The sequence below is a fragment of the Stenella coeruleoalba genome (genome assembly GCF_951394435.1).
Source record: "Stenella coeruleoalba genome assembly, chromosome: 19".
Classification (NCBI taxonomy): domain Eukaryota; kingdom Metazoa; phylum Chordata; class Mammalia; order Artiodactyla; family Delphinidae; genus Stenella; species Stenella coeruleoalba.
In genome coordinates, this window is record NC_137165.1 from 60,966,591 (window position 1) to 60,990,915 (window position 24,325).

A 24,325-nucleotide genomic window follows, 5' to 3' on the forward strand; every position below is an offset into this window, starting at 1 on the left:
GGTATCATCACATAAAAACAAATGAGGAAATAATTTTTTAAAAAAAGAATAACTGGTGGGGCAATGGTTAAGAATCCGCCTGCCAGTGCAGGGGACACGGGTTTGAGCCCTGGTCCGGGAAGATCCCGCATGCTGCAGAGCAACTAAGCCCGTGCGCCACAACTGCTGAAGCCCGCACGCCTAGAGCCTGTGCTCCGCAACAAGAGAAGCCACCACAGTGAGAAGTACACGCACCGCAATGAAGAGTAGCCCCTGCTTGCCGCAACTAGAGAAAGCCCGCACACAGCAACGAAGACCCAACGCAGCCAAAAATAAATAAATTAAATAAATAAATTAAAAAAAAAAAGAAACTAAAGAAATAAAATATATTTTGGGGAGAAATAGGAAAAATTATACATGGACTTGCTATCTGATAGTATAACTATTAGTATTACTGAATTATCTTCTTAGGTGTGATAATGGTATTATGTTTATGAAGAAATAGGTCCTCATTCTTAGGAGACACATGGTGAAGTATGAATGAAATGCCATCTAAGATGTCTGCCACTTACTTTCACCTGGCTCAGGAAAAAGAAAAATTCTAGCTATTTGACAGAGAAAGAGAGGCAAGGCAAATTATGACATAACGCTAACAATTGGGTATTAATTATACTATTCTTACAACTTTGCTGTAGGCGTAAAGATTTTCATAATATAAATTAAACTAACAGTTTTCTTTAACTTAAAAAAGATTCAAAACCCAAACTAATCCAGAAGTTATAATCTTCTCGTAAATATATTTTATTTTATGCTGCTTAATTCATCTCCTCCAAATTAAAAAAAAAAAGATTGAAAAGGGGTGACTTATTTTACATAGTAAGGAATTATAGCTAACATCCAGGAGTAATATTTAGGTTTCCTTCAAATTGATATTGAATACAGTCTTTTTAATCATCTGAGCAGTTTATACTGATCTTGGGCTCATTAATTGCTAACTTACCTAGTTTTTTTAAATAAATATGTTTATTTGTGTGGGTTTTTTTTTTTTTTTTGCGGTACGCGGGCCTCTCACTGTTGTGGCCTCTCCCGTTGCGGAGCACAGGCTCCGGACGCACAGGCTCAGCGGCCATGGCTCACGGGCCCAGCCGCTCCGCGGCATGTGGGATCTTCCCGGACCAGGGCACGAACCCGAGCCCCCTGCATCGGCAGGCGGACCCCCAACTGCTGCGCCACCAGGGAAGTCCAATATGTTTATTTGAATACAATTACCTTATCCCTTAAAGAAGCCAGAAAGAAGATTAAATAACCCAGAAGACACAGTTGGAAACTGTAAAGAGGTATAAGAAATAGAGTCACTGGCAGAAGAGAAGAGCAGATCTCTTACAAAGCTGCATTCCATGTACCCTGCCTGGGTCAGACATAGTTCATCTTGAGCCAAAGATCCAGTAGACACCCATCTGCCCAAAATGCCTTTTTCCAACTGAGAAAGAAGTGAAAATGCTAAGACATATGAGAACATTCGTTGCTGTCCACAGCTAACTGAATTAGAAATCTTTCATACCATTTCTAGTCCTGAAATTCTATTATTCTACATAAAACACCTTTAAAAACAAGTATATATTATCATTTCACACCCATTAGGATGGCTACTATCAAAAAAATAGAAAATAACTGTTGGTGAGGGTGTGGAGAAATTGGAACCCTTTTACATTTCTGGTGGACATAAAATGGTGCTACTGCTATGGAATACAAATACGGGGATTCCTCAAAAACTTAAACACAGAATTACCATATGATCTAACAATTCCACTTTTGGGCATTTCCCAAAAGAACTGAAAGTAGGGACCTGAACAGATATGTATACACCCAAGTTCACAGCAACATAATTCACAACAGCCAAAAGGTGGAAGCAACCCGAGTGTCTATCAAAAAAATGGATGAATTTTTAAAAATATATTTACATACAATGGTATATTATTTAGCCTTAAAAAGGAAGAAAATGCTGCCACATGCTACAATATGGATGAACCTTGAAGACATGCTAAGTGAAATAAGCCAGTCGCAAAAAGACAAATATTGTATCAGTGCACTTACATGAGGTACCTATGGTATGAATGGACCCTATTCAAATTCTTAGAAACAGAAAGTAGAATGATGTTTGCCAGGTGCTTGAGGGAGAGGGGAATGGAGGGTTAGTGTTTAATGAGTACAAAACTGCAATTTGGGAAGATGACAAAGTTCCGGAGATGGATGGTGGTGCTGGCTGTACAACAACGTGAATGCACTTAATGACACCGAATTGTATGCTAAAATGATTAAAATGGTAAATTTTATGTTACGTATATTTTAACAATATTAAAAAAAACCCACAAGTATGCAAGCCGTAATACCCTCCTAACCCTCCTTAAAAGGAGTGAGACCCATGTCCTAATCCCGATGCAAACTTAAGGAATGCTCACTGCCCACTTCCCAATCTTCCCTGCCCATGAAGGAGAAACAAGAGCTGGCAGGGCAGCGCCAGAGCCAGGGGCGGGAAATTGGTCCTGATGTTCGTCCCAATGAATAAACTCAGAAAAGCCAAAACAGAGGGTAAGGCCCAAGGTGACTGACAGAGGCAGGCCAGGGAAGAGAAGGCAAAGGCAGAAGGAAGGAAATCCTTGAGAACATGGGCAGCTGGTGAGACTGGGAAGGGACACCACAGCTGTGTGCAAAAGGAGGAGCAGAGAACAGGGGAAATCAGAGAAGGGAACTGCCCCAAGGTAAGGAGAGAGCAGCAGGAGAAAAAGAAGAATTGTAAACAAGAAGGGCTTCATTCAAGAAGCCATTCTTCCCAAGTACCAGCAGGAAAATGACTTCCTTCCACTGAGGTGGCCATTTGTATCTAAAGAAACCAAGAAAGTTGGTGAAGCCTATAAAAAGTTAGGAAGAAAAATACTTGTCTATGTAAGAATATTAATATACCCCCATCCACAGAGAACTGTGTACTGCCATTTTTTTCATTTGTTTTTGTCTTTTTTCTCCCACAAGAAGAGAACACTTACTTGTTTAGGGATAATTTCAATCAGGGCCTACCTTTTTTATTTGTATCAAACACTAGTACGCCATGAATGAGCTGAAGCGTTCTAATGGCACAGGGGTAAGAGTATAGGCTTGAAGCCAGCTCTGCCTCAGTATGAATCCTGGCATTGTGACCTGAGGCAATCTGCTTAAACATTTGCTTTGATTTCCAAATCTGCAAAATGGGAATAATAACAGTGCTACACTTCAAGGCATTGCTGCAAGAATTAAATAGGGTAAAATATGAAAGCACTTAGAACAGTGTCTGGCCCACACTAATCACTATTAAGGTGTTAGCTTCCTATTATACTCCAGACCTAGAACATGAGCTCCAGGAGAGCTGAGATTTTGTCTGTTTTGTTCCCTGTTGAAGCCTCAGGTACCTCACATAATTCTTTGCTGAATAATAAAAATGTACTGAATGCCAGCAACACAGAAGCCCAAAGGAACAGCATCACCTTTCTGTTATTACCAACAACTAAAACCTGCGTCACTTCAGGCTCACAGTTCACAGAGGGTTTTCTACACCTTATCTCAGGTGATTCTGTGACGCTGCCATTATTACCTCCGTCTCGCAGACAAACGAAGGCTCAGAAGACGTAAGTGATTTGCCCAGGAATTCTGGCAATTAATACTACTTCTGTTCACTCTAGACCCCCACCCAGAAAGCTCAGAACATACCCTACTGAACTGTTCAATTCTCCTTAACTACAGATACCCAGAGTTCAGGTTCACCAAAACACTCTATCCGATTTACTTCAATATAACTGATGGAGAGGGAGGAAACAGATGAAACAGCATTAGTAACTATTAAAGTTGAACAACGGGTACAGTGGGACTGATTATACCCTTTCCACTTCTATACATCTGGAATTTTCCATAATAAAAAAAATGTAATTAAGAAATAAACTCTTCACTCCCAACATAAGCTCTGCCACTTCCAGCTTCCTATTGAGCACACCTGGGTGCGAGGAAAACACCGCAGAGAAGATTCTCAGTCTGAGGCAGTGAAGAGAGTGCTGGACTGGGAATCAGGCAGCTGCAGTCTACACTCTGCTTTATCTAACTGTGAGACCTCACTGGTCCCTCTAGTTCCTCTGGGCCCTGAACTTCCTCATCTGTTCCTTCCAGGGTTAAGATTCTGATTTCACCTTTCTACTAGTTCCTTAAACTCACAAAACCAAACTCGTCTTTTCTCTATCCTAAACCCCTAAGGCCTGTTCTTCCTCCTGACTTCTGTATTCCTGCTGCCCCATTCTGCCAGCCATCCAACCATAAAAACCTCACCATCATCTCTGACTTGAGACCTAGAACTGACTGTTCGCTTCCCCTCCTACCTAATCAGTCACCACATCTCTCTGTTCAACCTCCAAAATACCTCTTGACTCCACCACCTCCTTTCATCCCCAAGTACACCAACTCAGGCACTCATCATCCCTCACCTGGAGTAATACCAGGAACCCAACTGAAAACGCTGTCTCTAGTTTCTCCTCACTGACAATCCATCATATTCATTCTCCAAAACCCAGTCATGACCTCTCAACAGCCGCACTGTCCGCTACGTTCCTTCATGTAACCTAGGGTCCGGGTAATTTGGATACGCAGTTTCCGGACAGCCACCTCATTTCCGACACCACCCCTCAGCCTTTGCTCAAGCTACCCTTCCCTCCAGAATGCCCCCTTCTTGCCATGGCGCCTCAATTTCACAGTGGTGCAATTTAAATGCCACCTCCTCAGTTGAAGTGTTAGCTTATATCCCCAAGGGGGCAGTATCACTCCCTCCACTGAACCCCTAAGCACCTTGTCTGAACCCCTCTTACAGCACCCTTCAAATTCCTATTAGTCCTTTCTTGTTTTGGTGCCCCTACTCTCTCTACTAGATGATTCGTTCCTTGTCAGAGGAAATGATGTTTTATTCATCTTTGTATCCTTCAGAACAGAGCTTCTCAAAGTGCCGTGGCACTGCGGTATGCCGTGAATGAGCTAAAGACGTTCTAGTCAGTGATCCCCTCAGCCCTCCACAAAGTGACTTCAGAGCCAAAGTCCCAACAAGTCAAGCCTCTAGCAGCCTCAAGCAGCCTCCTCCTTCAACCAAGTATATGCCATGATGACTTGAGAAGCACTAAGAGGACGCAACACGTGGTACACACGGATGCGTACTAAACATTTGCCGAACTGAATCTTGGAATAACTCACCTGTTCCCCTTCAACCACTATTCTCAAGAAAATTTACCATCTAGACTAGACTCTCTCTGAACATTCTCACTGAACATGTTCTGATCATCTTTTTAATAAGCACCTGTTTATTAGCTGGTTATACGTGCCTTACCATCCAAAGCCCACATCGATAGTTTACTGATTAAAATAGCAAAGGATATGAACAAACAATTCACCATGAAGAGACTCAAAGAGAAAAATTCAACGTTATAGAACAAAGAAGTACAAATGCCACTTTACACTATTAAATAAGCAAAAACTTTTAAGGAAAAAATGTATTTATATCCAGTTGTGGTGAAACAGGTTCGTCTGTATATCTGTTAGTGGTACAAACTGGTATAACATTCTTAAAAAACAGTATGGCGATATATATCAAAAGCCATAAAAACATTCATACCATTTAACACAATAATGCATTCAGAAATTTATCCTAGAGATATAATGAGCCAGAAAAAAATACAATATCTACAATAACATAGATTCAAGTATTAACTGAAAACCAGCCAGCAACATAAACATCTAACATAAAAAGATTGAAGTAAATTACTGACGGCATGACTTGATGAAATATTTTGCAGTCTCTCAAAGTGTAATCATGTCAATTAAAATTGTGACAACTATAACATGGAAATGTTTCATAATCTAATAAATAAGAAAAATTCAAATTATATGCATCATAATTAAAAATGAGTACAATAATATATGTGTGTGTGTGTGTGTGTGTATATATATATAATATATATATGTGTGTGTGTGTGTATATGTATATATCTATACATATATATTTTTTTAACAGAATGCCAAAAAGAAAATCAACTGTTTTAGGGGTAGTAACCCAAATACTTAACAATTTACTTAATAACAATTCTTAAATTATTTTGTAATTTAAGAGAGAAAGTTCTACCATACTGAGGAAACTAGGGGTCCCAGGATGCAAACTCGATATACTCTCAGGAAGAGGACCACACCTCTCTTTTACTGCTCACTTTGGCCTTAACTGAGAACGCTCATGCACTTCTTATCACAATGCCTATGACAACCCAGACCCCAGCTTTCCAAGGACCAAGAAACCAGCTCAACTAGTCTTCTGATCACCCCCATGAACCTGCGGGGGATGAATGTGCAAACTACCCTAACTCAAGAAACAACAATGTTTTACTTTAGCAATCAATAAGTAGCCAAGCCTAAGTTTAATTATAAACCCTAAAAGTATATAGCATTGTCTCATTAAAGTCTCTGGGACTAGTATTAAAAATGTATCAAAAAATAATTTTAGCACTGATGCCCCACAAGGACAATATTAAAACAGTCTTCTGTTTTTCTGTAGTATTACCGTTTTCTTAGTTTAATACTGAATGGCCAAGATACTATAATGGACCAAGAAGATTACTAACTGTGAAATAATAAATACTCAAGACTAAAATGTTATTCTTAGGGCATTTCAGCAAAAAACAAATAATTTGAAGGACTAATACAACCATTAGGAAAAAAGTTTAACCTTTTGTTTCCTTTGATATGTTCTTGGCATCTAGATCCTCAAAAATGCAGATATATACAGTCATTCATGACAATACACACATAGTAGATAACAGGAAAAACAAACAATTTAATACTTAACCCGTTCATCAGAGCACTGGGTGATCAACACTCAAGAATGCTGACACAAAAACTGAAGGACCTCTGAAGATCCAATCATATGCAGATAGGTTGAATCCCTGTGCAGTTACTCATTCAAAACAGAAGTGGAAGATTAACCTACCCGCACTTCTCCTCAAACAAACTGACAAAGCGTCAGGCAGTCTGTTTGGAGTAGGTTCACCATCATCCAGTCTGCTCCAGAAGTAGCCAATTCAGTCAGGTCACCACTGCTGCACCAGTGCCCTACTTCCTCCACCTTGTCCCACCTCATCTTGCTGACCAGACACCCTCCTCTAGATTAAGTCTCTTTTGTCTTTTCCTCAGGCATTATCAAGTTCTTGCTTTGTAAATAAGGCTCTCCCAGACCTTACTCACCTGCAGTTCACTGCACTGGGTATCACCCAAATAGCCCATCAGAGCTCTTTATAATTTCTGAAAGAGAGAGAAGGAACCTTTTAATACATACTAGAAAACACCACTGCTGATGTATCAGTTCTGAAGCATTTGTATCCAGTGGTCACAGCATATGGTCCTTTGGTCCACAGTACTTCAATAAAATGTAGCATAACCAGCCAGGACCAAGAGTCCTGAGATAAGGGTCCAGAGATAAAAGTTTGGTTTAATGTTGCTACTAATCAGCTGTGTGACCTTGGGCAAGTCACTTGACTTCTCCAGGCCTCAATTTCCTCATCTGGAAAATAAGACAGACTAGATAGAAGCAGCAGAGCATACTGCAATGGAAAGAGAACGCCCTTTCCAAGGCACAACGCCAGCACCACTACTTACTAGTCTTGCGACGTTACGTTCGTTAATTCACATTTAACCTAAATTTCCTCTGCAAAGCAGAAATAACAGCTATCTTGGAGTTGTTCTGAAAACTAAAGGAAAGATAATGAGTTATAACAAGCCTATAGTAAGTATACTGTGCATCTCATCATAAAATTCCACAGATGATAATTACCAACATTACTCCCAGCCCTAAGGTTATGTGAATTCAATTTCCAATTATTTATTTCCTTACAAGATCAACAAATCAAAACTTTACCAACCTGACAATGCAATTAACTGTTTGAGTGTTTCACTAACAATTCAATGACAGTTATCTTAAACTAATGGAAGTTTAAGATTATCAATATTAATTAACATTACAGGAAATAAGGGCGGAATCCCTGCCTGACATCTAAACGGGTACAGTGGCCATGCCTTCCCTGACTTCTCCCTCTGCTTTCACTACTGCCCGGGCACCTAGGCAAGAGAGGTCTTCCAAACACCACGTAACACCAACTGCTTTCTACGGTCAGATTAGGGGGACACGGCTAAAGATGGAGGAAGGAGAGCAGAGGCTTTTTATCTTTTTTCCTACATACACTTAGCACTGCTCCGATCTGTTTACCATAGCATGCATCAGTTTTACATAAAAATAATAATTTTTTTAACTATATTAGTTACACATATTGCCTACTGAAAGGAAGCTCGCCTCACAGGAATATTTTCACCACAAGGAGAATATCGACAGAAGAAAGCAAAAAGGCAAATTCAGATGTTCCGAGAACACCTAAAATACGGCACAGAAATAACAAAAATCACAAACATTCACACGTCACAATGGTTTACTCAAAAAAATTTGCCGTGCATTCTTTGAAGAACCTAATGATGAATCAGAGTTTTGGAGAGTCAAAACAAGTTGAACACACAAATTCTGGCTTTACCATACAACTTCCTGCCCCTGGAGAAACTGACCCAGTACAATTTACACCAGGAAACAAGTTGGTATGACTCTTCAGTAGTACGCTGAAAAACTTTCAATTTGCTTTATACAATTGGTAGCTTTTAAAATAAAGATATATACATATATAAATATACATGTACACATATATATACATATAAATTAAAAATCTTCATGTTATATCTACTATTTATTTTTGAAAGAGGAATATTAACTCTATTAAATTCAGTGTAGCTCAAAAGGATAATCTCAGCCACCGGTGAAGGGACAGACCACTAAGTTTTACGCTGCTCCTAGCCAATGCTACCGAAGCCATCCCGACTACACCCAGCAATTTAAATGAACTACAAGCTGCTGTGGCCACACTCTCCACACATATCATACTTCTCTCCTAGAAAACAATTCAAACTATTACTTAGAAATCAAATTATATTTGCGTGTATACTTATCCAAGTTTATGGAAATAAACAGCCATAACAATTTGTTTATAATTTTTTAAGTAGCTCCTCCCCATCTCTTGTTTACCGACAAGTTGATAAACTTGGCCCCAAATCTACTATGCATTTAAAACAACAGGCAAAGGACCTTACTTCTTGTGCTGGGCCTGCATTTAGAATCTTAAATATAATTTGATAATTATATTATAGACTATAGATAATTATAGACTAATTTGCATTTAATATCAATACCATGCCTACTTCTTAAACAGAGAGCAAAAATGCATGTGTAAGATCTGGTCTACTTATTTGTAGGTCCCTCTGCAATATTCTTAGCCTTTCATGAATATGCTCTATATTTTTAAACTACACAAGGCCTTTGCAAGTAGGAATGATTTCCCCTGTTATTTTGGCATCACTCCCTTCTCCAGTAAAACACTGGACTGTCCATAAATGTATACAGACTTTAAAACAATGTAGATTGAATACTTACGGTATTAGAAATGAAACTTCTTGCTAACAACTGCAAAAATCAAGCACACCAGCTGATAGAGGCACTTACTGACTCCCCAAAACTCCCGCCTTACCTAAAAATAGTGTCCCAGCTTCCCAGCCAAAAGGACAGACTAAAAAAGCTGTGTCTTCATTCAGCTCAAAGACACAGACCCCCGCTTCACCACAAACTTCAATACTATGGCATTTCCCATTTTAGAATGCTTCGTGTGACAACCTGTTCGGTGGCCAACCACCAACTTCACTTCGAAGTGAATACTAACACTTCACATGGTCTACATGTGTGAAAATTGTGGAAAATGTCTTGACACAGCTCAGGCCAAACAACACTAGCCACACAAGATTACCTATTTCTAAATATTCCCTTTTGGATTATAAACAAACATCTCCATAGGCCCAAAAGTAGATCATTGGTTCTTTCCACAAAGTAATATGTATTAAAAAAAAAAAAGATAAAAGGTACAGTTTGGGAGGTCTAAGGCATGAATATGCCTCCATCTGTAAGCTGAAAATAAATAAATTTTAAAATTCATATTTGCTCTGCTAAGAATAAAAATAAATGTAATACACACAAGCACTTCTGAGTTTCAAACACAAGCAAATGTGGTGTGTGCACTTACAAAAAGATCTTGGTTTATGTCCACCTTCCTCTCCCAAGTTTTTTTTTTAAGGCAAAAATGTCAATTGTATGCCTCAATCTGGAATAAAATAAAGCACAGCTTACTCTTCTTAAACAGATGTGTGATAGAGATGAAAACTTTGTGAGTGGACTTCAAAATTCAAAGGCTACCCAGATGTGTTAAAGGAAAAAAAAAAAAACGCTGCAGTAACCAATCTACCATAACAACTTACATTTTCTCAATAAACCATAGTAAAATATTTTACAAACACACTCACACACACTGTAGTGTAGTACATCTACGATGACTAAAATAAAAAATAAATAAAAAGATATATTTTTAAAGTTGAGAAAATTGCTTGTGAAGAATGTAAAATTAGCAAACCACTCTCCTTCTCACCAGTACAGAATACTGACTGTTCATTGACACTATATTAATAATGTTCTATAAATCCAAAGCCTTATAAGTTAGATTAAATAAAGCAACACTCTGAATTCACACACTACATGTGACCAGAAGATAATGACAAGCCAGTCTCATCCCTAATAACCTATAACCAAAATGCAACACTATCATTTTTATTTCCAAATAATTATGAGAGAGACAAGCACTGTTCCATTTTTCAGAAAATAAAAGCAGGATGTGCCTGAAATAACGCTTTCCAATGGAAAGGGTGTACTTTACACGAGTCCCACAAACTGCAGACATACAAAATCCACATACACAATCACTAACACTCAATGCAGACTAAGTGATGGACACCAAAGCACAGATAAAATTAAGACATTCAATTAAAGTTACACAAGGGAATTTAAATAGGCAAACTATAATTACCCCTGGTGAAGATACTAATCAAGGATGGCTGCAAATAACACTTGGCTCTGGATAAGCTCCAGTAGCTGAAAAGTTTGGTATACTTGACACAGTTGTCCTTTCCAAATCTAGCCCTGCCTCTACTCCCATTTGACTGAGTGAGTGATTTGGAAATAAAGATGGCCCCATCAAATTACTTAGTTTCAGTCTCACCCTCATGACTTGATTAAAATAAAGAAGGAAAAAAGGTAAATCATTTTTAACTGCAGTCTCACCTTACACATCTCACCAGCACTGTAGTTCTTTAGTGATCAATTACTTCATCCAATTCCTGAGATAAACAGAAAAGTATAATGTGTCTATACAACACCAGTAAGAGACATGATCAGTAGCAAACATTCTATCAGCCTGAAGTGAAAGGGCATATAAATTTCAAATGGAAAAAGTTACCAAAATGGTATACAGTATGCAGCTTTGTAAATGAGTCTGTTTGCTTTACTTTAAAACAAAAACATTTCCTCTCTGTGTGATGAAAGAATAATTATAAAGTGCTCTTAAAATCCAAACATAAAAATGTCATATCTGACTGACCTTACTTTCAAAACATGAAATGAAAAAAAAGGAGAAAAAAGAAGAGATGAAGGAGAAGAAATCCATTCATAAGAGTTTAAGAGAGGGCAAAATTAACAACTAGCCAGGACGACGCCTTCCTCCCCCTCCCCCCGCCCGACTCCAGGAATCCACTGTCTCTGGAGTTCCACATCTATTAACGATTTGCCTGAAAAGTGTAAGTGGTGAGGGTGAAGGAAGAACAATTTTGAGTTTCAAACAAAACCTGAGGGTCTCAATCCAAGAAGAATCCTAAGACCCTGACTTCCAACCCTGGCTGGAGGATCCTCAGCAAAGGGGAGGGTGCAGAAGCCTCAAATAATTTGGGGGGAGAGCAATCAAAGTTCCTTAGATAAAACTGCGGTCCCTTAGCTCAAGAAAAGGGAAGTCTTGAAGGAATCTCCAGGAAAGAATCCTCTGTTTTTATTTTTGTTGATGTGCTTGTGGGCCAATGAGAATTTCCGAGGAGGGGGCGGAGAAAGGGGGTAAAGAAAGTAAAGCTCAGGCAACAGCCCTTGGCGGGGGAGGGAGGGGTGCACCCCTGACCCACTTTTCCCCGCGCCCACCCTCCGGCCCCCGCCCCACCCCGCGTGGAAGTCCGAGCCCAGAGGGGGCAATCGAGCGGGGCGTGGGAGGCCTGCACGCTCCCCACCCCCAGCCGCGACCCGGAGGAGGCGAGCGTGCAAGGCGGCTCGACTCCCCCTCCCGGAGTGCCGTGGGCTGGACAAACCTCCCTCAGGCTCGCGGCCGGGGTCTGCGAGGCCCCCTCCACGGCCTGGGCCGAGGGCTCCGCGGCCCCCAGCGGAGGGGAAGGGGGCCAGGGAGGGGAAGAAGCTGTAAACAGCCCCAGCGTCCGGGCCTCGCCTCGAAGAGCCCCGCTTCCCAGGCCCCGCCGCGGGCCGTCTGGGCCCCAGGCCCGCCCCGGGGCCGCCCTTCCCGGGACTCGGAGGACCGGAGGGGAGTCCGGTCCCCTCTCCGGAGGGCTCCGGCAGCTCGCGGAGCGGTCCCAGCAGCAGAGAAGGGGGAAGTCAGGACTTACCTGTCATTACTTTCTACGCCATCTTGGATCCACTTGTCAACGTCCCCACAAAGCATTATGGGTAAGAAAGAGCCTTTAAAGTGACTCCCCCCCTCCCTCGGCCTCGGACTCCCGCCTCCCGCCGCCGGCGCCGCCCCTCGGGCCGCACCTCCCGCCCGGAAAGTTGCCCCGGGTGGCTGGGAGGCCCAGGGGCCCGCAGCCCGGCCCTCCTCCCTCCCCCGTACTGTTTGCCTTTAAAATTCCCCCCCTCCATGTTTAAAAACGTGGCTTTGGGTCTTCCCCGTCGCTCCTGCCCCGGCCTCCCTTCCCCCCACCCTTCGCCTCCACGCCGGTTCCTTGTACCCCGCCGCCCTCCTGTCCTGGCAGACACCCCACGTCTGCATTTAATCAGCCCGAGGTTTCCCTGCTGCTGGCAGCAAAGAGCTGCTCATTGATTTATTTATGCGTCTGTTATTGCTCTAGATCTTCGGTGCCCGGAGGCGGGCTTCTGCTTCCCGCCCCCGGGCAGCCGGGGGTCGCCCTCGGGGCCCCGGAGCCCGGCAGCCCTGCAAACCAACCGGCGCTCTGACTGCCGCATCCGCGGATGTAAAGATGCCTCTGTCCTGCCAAACCGTTCTGGGGCCGTCGGGCTCCGGAACCTGGGCGGACACTGGGTCCCCGAGCCAACCGGCATCGCAGCGCGTTAGGGAGGGGGAGGGGAGTACTAAACGAAAAGCAACTTTTACCCCTGTTGACTCTCCCTTCCGCTGTCTCCTCCCCTCGGCCGGTAATGCGATCCGCGACCCTCTAGATGGGGACCCCACCCCTCCCCTAGGAATGTGGTTTTGGGCTCTGCCGAATCCACCCTTTTACAGTCCGGGCTGCTTGCGAACTGGGACTTCCCGAGGCAGGTAACTCGGGGGCGCAGATTGCGAGCTCTGGCCGGGGAGCAGAGGCGCGCCAGGGTTCGAGGGAGGGTCCGGGAGAGGGGCCGGGGCCGGAAGGAGGGTGCGCCCGCCGCAGTCCACCTGCCGGGTCCCAGCCGGGCGGCGAGCGCTGGCGGCCGGGCGAGCGAAGGACCGCGGGCAGCACTCCGGCCCAAGGCTGGTTGGGGGACGCTCAGGTCGCCTGGCTGCGACGGGGCGCGCTGGAAGTAGGGGCGCCGAGATGCTAGCCGGGGAACCAAGCGAGCGACCCCGCAGCCCACGCCCGTCGCCTGGGCCTCTGCTCCTGCCCGAGGGCTCGCTGCAGGGGAGCTGAGCCCTCTCGCGATACTCGCCGCCCGTTTTCGGTTGCGCGGGCGAGCAGAGCATCCGCCCGCGCCCTCGCGCGGTGGTCCCCTTGCCCCGGGGCCCGTTGGTCAGTCCGCCGCACTCTCACCTCCCATTGCCACTGGTCTCTGCTTTGCAGACTTTGGGGGCCTACTCTGGTTGCTTTTTTGTTTCCCCCAAGCAAATTTTGACCAAGAGGTGTCCAAGGGAAAATTCCTCCAGGACACCAAGACTTGCGAAATTGTATTCGGTATAAAATGCTGTTGAAAGGCTCTGAAATTAGAAGAATGCACAGGCATTAAAGCCCTCCTTCGGTGCACGGGGAGGGCCTGGGACCTTCGGGTCCACCCAAGGGTTTTATGCTCCTCCAGACCCTACGAGAAGCCTCTCTCGAGGAACCTGGACGGTTGCTGACAGAAGCCCTGCCCCCGGGGAGCTAAAAACTCCACCAGGCAATTGTCCCGGCCAAGTGAGAAGAGTGGGGTGTAGACTCATTAAGGGATTGGCCCGGGGTCAGCAGTGAGGGAGGGAGCGAGGTGGTGAGTCACTGCAGGCCTGCTGAGAACGCAGCGTGCCGGGAGGGCCCTCGCCTGAGTCACCAATTCTCTGAGCTCCGAGTGAGTTGGGAAACTGGAGCCCGGAGCCAAGTTCTTGGACAATCCAGGCCCCGCCGCCATGCGGGGCCGTGGGCTGGGGGCGGGGAGGCAGCGCTGCTCGCGACCCTCTGCCGCTGCCCGCTGGAAAATGAGCCGCCCCGCCCGTCTGGTGAAGGCTCCAAAGTCTCTTGTTTACGCGGTAGCCAGTTACTGTTTCCAGTCCCCCTTCTGCACCTAGTCAGCCACTCCTATGCACTGACTTATTGGTTGCTTTGTGTTTACCCGGCACCTTAATATGTGTGGTCTGAGTTTCCTGTAATTCAGCACTCAATAAGCTGACGGCAAGGACTGTACCTCGCCGACGTTTCTTTAGTAGGTGCTTTTCTTGGCCTTGCATAGGCCTGGACCCAGAGAAGAGCTTGATATATGTGATTGCCAGACCCACCCTTTCGTCCAATACAACGTGCATCCTGGCCCATCCTAGTGCAAGATGCCACCTGTGGCCTCAGCTAGAAAACCCTCCTAACTCCTTTCGCTGCCTCCACTCTGCCCCCTACTGTCTGCTCTCCATCTGACCAACCCAGTGAGGTCTGCGAAATGTCACGTGAGTCCTCTGCTTAAACCCACGGGAGGTGTCCTCGCCACACTTAGAATAAAATCAAATTCTTAACCATAGCCTACAAGGTCCTGTGTGAGGGGGCCCCTCGCCATGATCAGCACACTGGCCTTCAACAGTCCCCTGCAGCACTGCAAGCCTCCCTCCAGCCAGATCCTTGACCCCCAGATCTGATGGCCGTCATCCTTTTAGCACTCAGGTCTCAGCTCAGATGTCCCCTCCTGGAAGAGAATTTTCATGATCCCCTTCACCAAAGCAGGGCATTCTCTGTTCTTTTACCCTGGAGTAGGAATGTTCTTGTTTGTCTATCTGTTGATTGTTTATTATCTGCCCCGGCCCCCTTGGAGTATAAGCTCCGTAAGGGCACAGGCCTTGTCTAGCTTGTTCACTCAGGGCCCGGCACATATATAAGCATTCAGCAAAGAATTGTTGAATGAATGACCAAACCTTTATGAGAGCAAGGGGTGGTGGTGAAAGAGTGCAGAAGCATGGAGTGAGCAGCTGAGGGCCCTGCCCATCATCAGACCACTGGGATTGTACACAGCTAGAGGCAGGCAGGTAGGAGCAGAGTTGGGGGAAAACAGACCCCTTGGTCACCATTTAATGGTGCTCCATTCTGATTCTGATCTGATGAACCACAGCCCCAAATAATTCCCCACTCACGCCCTCTTCCTTCCCTCACTTTTTTTCTCCCCATCCCCAGCAATGGCTACATCTTATTCTGCCCAGACCTAAGGCTCAGTCCTTGGGTCTCTCTTTTTCAACTACACTGCCTGCCCTTCTCTTTCGGTCTCAAGGCTTTGAATAGCGTCTTTACCCTGAGAAAGGACTCTGAACCTGTAGCTCAAGCCCAGCGCTTTCTCCTGAGCTTCAGACCCTAATCCAGCAGCTTCTTAGCGTCTCCATGTGAAACTCATATGGACGTCGCAAGCTCAACATGTCCAGAGGTGAGTTCTTGACTCCCCCGCCTCACAAACGTGCTCCACCATGGTGTTCCCTGGCTCCATCTCTTAATTGCTCAGGCCACAGTCACTCCTGTCTTTCTCTCAAACTCCATCTTCAATCCATCTACAAATCCTGCTTTGCCTTCAAAATGTATCTAGCAACTGACATCTCTCATCACCTCCATTGTTGCCACTCTGGTCCCATGCACTTCTATCTCCTTCCCTTTGCCCCCATTCAGTGTATTCCCAACATAGCCACCACACTGGTCTCGATAAAGTGCAGATTGAATCCTAGCTCTCCTCTGCTCACGCCCATCTGATTTCTTCTCATCTCATTCAGAGGATGAAACTAGAGTCCCACACGATTTGCCTCTGATTTGTTTGACCTCATCTCCTGCCTCTCTTCGCTGGCTCTGTTTCAGCCATAATGGGCTCCTTTTTGAGTGTTTCCTCTTCCAGTACCACCGTCTCCCCTGTATTCACATGGCTCACTCCTCTGCTTCCTTCAAGCTTTGCTCAGCCCAGTGAGTCCATCTCTTGCCAGTCTACTTAAAATTTCAATACTCCCCCCTCCCAGACACTCTTATTTCTTTCCTGCATTTTTCTCATAGCATTTATCACCTCCTAAAGTAATAAATAATTTGTTATTCAGTTTCTTGTCTGTATCTTTCCATGTGAAGAATCCGTTTGCTATCACCAAAGACTTGTGTTTGTTACTGGGAACTACATTTCCCAGCCATGCCCTTGCCTTTGGGGCCATGTGACTAGTTCTTGCCAATAGACGTGAAGCAGAAGTGTGACTCTGAATGAGCAGGGCAGATCTGCATGACCAAAAATACATGCAAGGACTCTCAGCTGAGCAGACAACAGACCTTATTATGTTAACCTGCTGAGAAGTTGTGATCTGTTTGCTATAGCATTTAGCACCTCAATCACTGTACCTTGGGTACAGTGGCCCACTAGAACAGAAGCTCGGTAAGGGCAAGGGCTTGTGTAGGTTTTGTTCATTTGTTTATCCTCAGTGCCCAGAACAGAGCTTGGCATATAGTGGGTACCTAATAAATATTTGTTGAGTGAATGAATTAATTTCCTTTTCCATGACCAGTCATGAAAATAAGTGAATGGTTGGCAAGGAAAGGACAATGTGAAAGGAATTTTTTGTTTGTTTGCTTGTTAAACGAGTAGTAACTCTGGATTTCTACAGAAGTACTGGCTACAGGTCTTGGTAAAGCTAAATGGAGCTTCCTTTAATTCTGTTCTCCCCGCTTCATCTTTCTCTTTTCTTCTTCCCACTTTTCTGCCTTCTCCATCTCTATCCCTCTAGGTCCTCCTTCTCTCTCCCCTTCTTCTTCCACTCCTTTTTCTTCCATGGATTTTCTTCTCTTTTTATTCCCACTTAATCTAAAAAAAAAAAAAAAATTCACTGCCTGTTAATTTGAGCTACTGCGAGTACTCAGCCAGGATATCTACTCCAGGTTACTTAAAATATAGACGTGGGAAATAACGTGGGTTAAAAAATAAAGAAATATTAAATCCGTGGACTCCTACTCTCCTTCTACCTTTAAGGCCCACTTCATTTCTTCTTGAAATACAGAAAAGAAGTGATGGTGGTCCAGATAATTCAGACTAACCCTCCCACTAAGTACTACTAAAACAAAATAGACAACGTATTCCTCAAAACATCTGCTTGGAAACATCTGGCAGGTTAACAAAAGTGAAAACTATCAGGGGTAGACAGAACAGGGAGGTGATTCTGAGATTTGGGGTCCTTGTGCCCTAAGGTCCTTTGCTTTTGACAGCAACTTAAGTCCAGAGTATCACCTCGCACACATTAAGACAACTGTTATCAAAACAAAAACAAAAAACAGAAAATAACGAGTGTTGGCAAAGATGTAGTGAAATTAAACTACTTGTGCATTGCTGGTAGGAATGTAAAATGGTGCGACCACTATGGAAAACATTACGGCAGTTTCTCAAAAAATTAAACAGAGTGACCATATGACCCAGCACTTCCACTTCTGGGTATATACCCAAAAGAATTGAAAGCAAGGACTCAAACAAATATTATATACTCATGTTCATAGCAGCATTATTCACAATCGCAAAAAGGTGGGAGCAACCCAAGTGTCCATCAACAGATGAATAGATTTTTTTTAATGTGGTATATACACACAATGGAATATTACTCAGCCTTAAAAAGGGAGGAAATGCTACACATGCTACAACATGGATGAACCTTGACAACATTGTGCTATGTGAAATAAACCAGCAGCAAGAAACAAATTACCGTCTGATTGTATTTGTATGAGGGCATCTACTCTTACAGAGTAGGAAGGGTGATTGCCAAGCAGCGGGCGGGGAGGAAGGATGGCGAACTGTTAACTGGATACACATATAGCGTCTTCAGTGTGGTAAGATGGAAAGACTTCTGGAGGTTAGTTGCAGAACAATGTAAATGTACTTTACTGTACACTTTAAAGTGACGAAAATGGTCAACTTCATGTTAACAGAATTTTTACCGCAATTTTTAAAAATTTTAATGGTTAAGACAGTAAATTGTATGTGCATTGTACCACAATTTTTGAAAGAAGAACAAAAATTTAAAACGACAAACCATGCAAAAAGAAAGTAGGCATTATGGCAAAAAAGCATGACTGGAGTAAAGAGGGTTGCTTCATAATGATGGTATGCTTCATTCACCAAGGAGACATAACAGTTCTGAACTTGTGTGTGCCTAATACACATAGCCTCAAAATGTAGAAAGCAAAACCATGGACAGAATTGCAAGAAGGTAGAGACAAATCTACAAATATAGTGGAAGATGCATATATCAGTAACTGTTAAAACGAGCAGAGGGAGAGCTAGTGAGAAATAGATCTGAACAACTGGATAAGCAGACCTTACCTAATAGATATATAGAGAATACTGCACCCACAACTGCAGATCACAAATTCTCAAGTCTACATGGAATGTTTCTGAAAATGCTGGGCCATATAGCAAGTCTCAACAAATTCAAATGCTCTAAATCATACAGAGTACATTCTCAGACAGTGATGCAGTTAAGATAGAAAACAAGAAAAAAAGTAAAAAATATCTGCATATTTGAAAATTCTATATACTCCTAAATAACTCATGGATTTAGAAAATCACAGTGGGAACTAGAAAATATTTTACACTGGAAGTTTTTGAAAATATTACATCCCAGAATTAAGATGTAGCTAGAGCCATGTGAACATGGAAAGTTTTTAAAAGCATGTAATAAAAAATGAGCCTGAAATAAGAATACGCAAAGTAGGGGCTTCCCTGGTGGAGCAGTGGTTAAGAATCTGCCTGCCAGTGCAGGGGACACGGGTTCGAGCCCTGGCCCAGGAAGATCCCACATGCTGCGGAGCAACTAAGCCCGTGTGCCACGACTACTGAGCCCGCACGCCTAGAGCCGGTGCTCCACAACAAGAGAAGCCACCTCAGTGAGAAGCCTGTGCACCGCAACAAAGAGTAGCCCCCGCTCACCAGAAGTAGAGAAAGCCCACGCTCAGCAACGAAGACCCAGCACAGCCAAAAATAAAATAAAATAAATACATTAAAAAAAAAGAATAATTAAGGCTTCCCTGGTGGCACATGGTTGAGAGTCCGCCTGCCGATGCAGGGGACACGGGTTCATGCCCCGGTCCAGGAGGATCCCACGTGTCGCGGAGCAGCTGGGCCCATGAGCCATGGGCGCTGAGCCTGCACGTCTGGAGCCTGTGCTCCACAACGGGAGAGGCCACAACAGTGAGAGGCCCGTGTACCGCAAAAAAAAAAAATTAAATTAAAAAAATGTTAGTTTCCTTTCTGAAGATATAAAGGAAGCTTAAAAAAAAAAGTATAAGCAAAGTATTCTTCTGAGAGATTTCTTTAAGCACAAAGAAAGTGCAAATAAATGGAAACAGTCAAAAGTTAATTCTTTGAAAAGGCTAATGAAATTAATAAACTCCTCCTGGGACTAATTAAAGCACAGATAATGCCAAAAAATGAAAAAGGGAACATTTCTACAGATTTTTCAATCATTAAAAAGACACTGAGATAACGTTATGAACAGCTGTATGCCAATAAGTCTGAAAATTTGATTGAAATAGAGAAGTTCCTTGAAAATACAATTTTCCAAACTGGCACAATTAGAAATATAAAACCGGACTAGTCTTATATCTACTATTTTAAATTAGGTCTATAATTTAAAATCTTCCTGCAAAGGAAACTCCAGGCCCAGACAGCTTCATCAGTGAGTTCACTGAGTTATATTTAAGGAAAAACTAGCACCAATCTAATTTTCCTTCAAAGAATAGAAAAAGGAAATAATCTCTAACCATTCCATGAGGTCCGCACAACCTTGATACCAAAACCTAACAAAGACATTACCAAAAAGAAAATTAACAGGCTAATCTCACTCATAAACTTTAATGTAAAACTACACAAATGATCAGCAGAATGAATCCAGCAATATGTAAAGACGTTAATATACATCACAACCAAGGTGGGCTTTTCTATGAATGTCAGTTTAGTTTAACATTCAAAAATCAGTCAGAAAAAAATGTTGAATAAAATTCAGCACTATTTGTGATTTTTTTTAATGTATGTACTAGCAAAGTAGGAATAAAAAGGAATTTTCTGAGCTTGATGAAGTGTGTGCAGAATTTTCAACAAACACACCAAATAGTGTAGAAACCTACAAGCATCATACCAAGTAGTGAAATGTTGAAAGCTCTCCCTTTGAACTGGCAACAATGATGCCTGCTCTGACCACTTCTATTTACCGTCATGATGGAGGACCAAGCCAGTGCAGAAAGCAGTACAAGAAAAAAGTAAAAGGTATATGTTTGAAAAAGAAGAAACACTGTTTACAAGATGACCTGATACATATGTTTAAAAATCCACAAGTATACAATTAGAATTAACAAATGAGGTAAGGTTACTAATATCAATATTAAAATGTATTTCTACATACTAGTATATACTATATAAAACAATAATCAGGTAGAATATAAAAAGTTTAAAAAGATATACATGCACACCAATGTTCATAGCAGCACTATTTACGATAGCCAAGACATGGAAGCAACCTAAATGTCCATCGACAGATGAATGGAATATTACTCAGCCATTAAAGAATGAAGTAATGCCATTGCAGCAACATGGATGGACCTAGAGATTATCATACTAAGTGAAGTAAGTCAGAGAAAGGTAAATATTATATGATCTCACTTATATATGGAATCTAAAAAAAGATAATACAAATGAACTTATTTACAAAACAGAAACAGACTCGCAGGCATAGAAAACAAACTTATGGTCACCAAAGGGGAAGGGGGCGAGGGATAAATTAGGGGTATGAGATTAACAGATACACACTACTATATGTAAAATAGATAAACAGCAAGGATTCACTGTAGAGCACAGGGAACTATATTCTATATCTTGTAATAACCTGTAATGGAAAAGAGTCTGAAAAAGAATATATATATATGTATATATGGCTGAATCACTTTGCTGTACACTGAAAACTAACACAATATTGTAAATCAACTATAGTTAAAAAATTTTTTTTTAAATAACGGGGAATCACCAAAAAAAAAAAAAACTTACAACAGTGGTAAAATAGTGAATACATAGGAAGGTATCTGTTGGAATGTGTACCAGAACTCTGTACAGAACTAACCATTGTGGAAATCGACATAAATGAGAGGCATCATGTGTGGCAGACATGGAGCTGTCATCTAGATGCCCTTCAAGAAAGAGCTTTCTGCTCAGCCATGCGGATGCGGCCTGCACGCAGCCTCCAGCTGCAGAGAGCTGCCTTGCCTGAGAGCAGCATACATCCAGTGACACACACGGGACAGGGACGTACTTAGGGCCATTTTCAGCTAATGCACGCTATTCCAAAGCTCTTGGCCACTCCCTGCCGCACTGACAGAGTGTCATGGGGCCAGCATTGCTGTTTGACCCTTTGCTGTGCCTGACCTTGCTGCCTCCCCTCCCTTCCCCAAGTGTCGAGCCCTCATAAACATCTTGCACCTCAAAGTCGGTCTCTGCCTCTGCTTCTGAAGACTCTCACCCATGACGGCTGGCTCAGGAGAGATCTGAGGAAGCAGGTGATAAGATGGGGTTCAGAGCCAGCCAGCAGGTCTCCCTTACTGATGGTAGGTGGGTGGGACTCAGACAGCCCTTGGCACAAGGTGCTGGTCCTGTTGGCACATGAGGAAGGTGTCCTGGTCGAAGTGAAAGCATTGGCAGAGGTCGCGTGTCAGGCCCTTGAGACTTACGAGGAAATAGTGGCTACAGAGATGGTCGGTTTGGATGGCTATTGACATGCATCATCGATGCTCTACAGAGAGGCGATAAAGAGTTGAAGGTAATGGGCAGTTGAAAGCCAGGTGTGAAAACCAGAGGCCTCCTTGATTGCATAAAAGGAAGCTCTCGTCTCCTGCAGCGACAAGGCAGAGAAAGCTAGGGACAAAGACAATGAAGATTAAACGCCCAGCAGAGGCCGGTCAGGCCCTGGATGGGATAGAGACATATGGGCAATGACACTGAAGGTTTTGGCTTCCTGGACTCCTGTGGACCTTCTGAGCCTGCAGAAGTGGCCCATCATCCCCGAATCCCCAGTAAGAGCTAGCACTCCCTCTTGCTGGAACACCATGCAGAAGAGCCTGGGTTCCTCGGAATTCCCCCTCCTTGGTCACTATGCCTATCGCTAGCTTAAGTCACAGTCTGTGGCAGCTAGGGACATGCTGAGGGATTATATCCCACAAAAGTGCTGCAAGCCCTAGCCAGTATGCCGGGGACTGGATTCTAAGGGCGCTTGATCCAGGGGGCCAGAATATAAATGTGGGTTCAGAGGAGTCTATTGACTTGGCAGTGCTCTCCTGGGATACAGGATTCAACATCCTGGTAAGGGTCTCGGGTGCAAACTCACCATTAGAAAAGTTGAAATCCCAGAATTGCCAGGAAAGAAGGTGGAGGAGAAAATTAAGAAGCTTAAGAATGAGCTGTGTAGACCTGAAAGTGCCGGACACACCCAGTCCTCCTTCAGGGAAGGACACGCTGCCCAGCTGTGGGGAATGCGGAGCCTGGACGTGCAGCTCCTGGGGGCCTGCCTCAGCTGCTGAGTGCTGCTTTGCCTAGGGTCACTCTCTTCCGGCCCTTCCCGGGCAGCCTGGGTTTCATGACTCAGCATGGACATTTCAGCCCAACACTGGACACTCTCACAACAATAAATGCTCCAAAACACACCAGGGTAGCCAAAGCTTTGTCAGGTCTGGATCTGATTTCTTCCTCTGCCCAATTCTGCTGCTTTCCTTTTCCCTCATAAACTCCTGTGCTCCAAACTCCATTAAACATGTTTCTGGACACCCTGACCTGCATACCATACTCCTGGGTTTAAAGACTCAAAAACGTTTCAAGAGGTCAGTTCACCTGCAAATGCCCTATAGATTATATACAACCATATCAAAATCTCCAAATATTGATCTTCTTGCAATATTTTTGCTCATATAACACATTTATTTCCAAAGAGTGTTGCCCATAGTAAGTTTTTGAAAATAGAAAGTAAACAAATATTCTGTGGGACTATATTCAAGGACTGACAGATTTGGAGGAGAAACACTTTATATACTATACAATATATATATGGTCAGGACAAAAGCAAATGTTATAAAAAAGTATAAAATAGACCAAAAGATACAAACACAATAGAATGATAAACCAATTCTGGAATTTATTAGGAGATGCAAAGGGCTAGGGATTATCAAGACGCTCTTGAAGAAACAGGAAGTAGGTGGACTTGCTCTACCAGATGTTAAAACTTACTATAAAGCTACAGAAATGAAGACAATGTGGTTTGGGTACAAATACATACAAAGAAGAGAGAACACAGAGATGAGCAGATCCTATCTGAATGTTTGATTTACATCAAAGGTGAAACTGCAGACCAGTGATGGAAGTCTTTGTCATTATATGGTTCTAGGACAGTTGGATGCCCTTACAGAAAAACATGAAACCTTACCTCCACCCCACCCCATAAACAAAAATTAACTCCAGGTGGATTGTAGATCTAACTATGAAAGACAAGACAATAAAGCTTCTAGATCAGTACAGACCAAGAGAAAATGGAAATATTCTCTCATCTGTGCTGTTCAATACAGGCAACTGAAGGGCTGAATATTTTAAAATTTTATTTCATTTTAATTAACTTTCATTTAAATGGCCACAAGTGGCTGCCATATTGGATAGTTCAGA

At 43.3% G+C, this 24,325-nt stretch overlaps 1 protein-coding gene and 1 long non-coding RNA gene across 7 annotated transcripts in view; one reads left to right on the forward strand and one right to left on the reverse strand.

The window, feature by feature from the left end:
* The window catches only part of HELZ (helicase with zinc finger), a 158,857-nt gene extending 146,154 nt beyond the window's left edge, over positions 1–12,703 (reverse strand). For 2 of the 6 annotated variants that reach the window (XM_079904105.1, XM_079904110.1), the window contains exons 1-3: positions 12,649–12,692; positions 11,276–11,331; positions 7,267–7,323 (exon numbers count right to left, since the gene is read on the reverse strand). The gene's annotated coding sequence lies outside the window, so the exon portion shown is untranslated. The other 4 variants (XM_079904106.1, XM_079904109.1, XM_079904107.1 and 1 more) reach the window with 4 other exon arrangements.
* LOC307177193 overlaps positions 12,657–24,325 on the forward strand; it is a 32,280-nt gene continuing 20,611 nt past the window's right edge. The window contains exon 1 of the long non-coding RNA XR_013825000.1: positions 12,657–12,709. This is a non-coding gene — a long non-coding RNA (uncharacterized lncRNA). The remainder of the gene's footprint in view (positions 12,710–24,325) is intronic.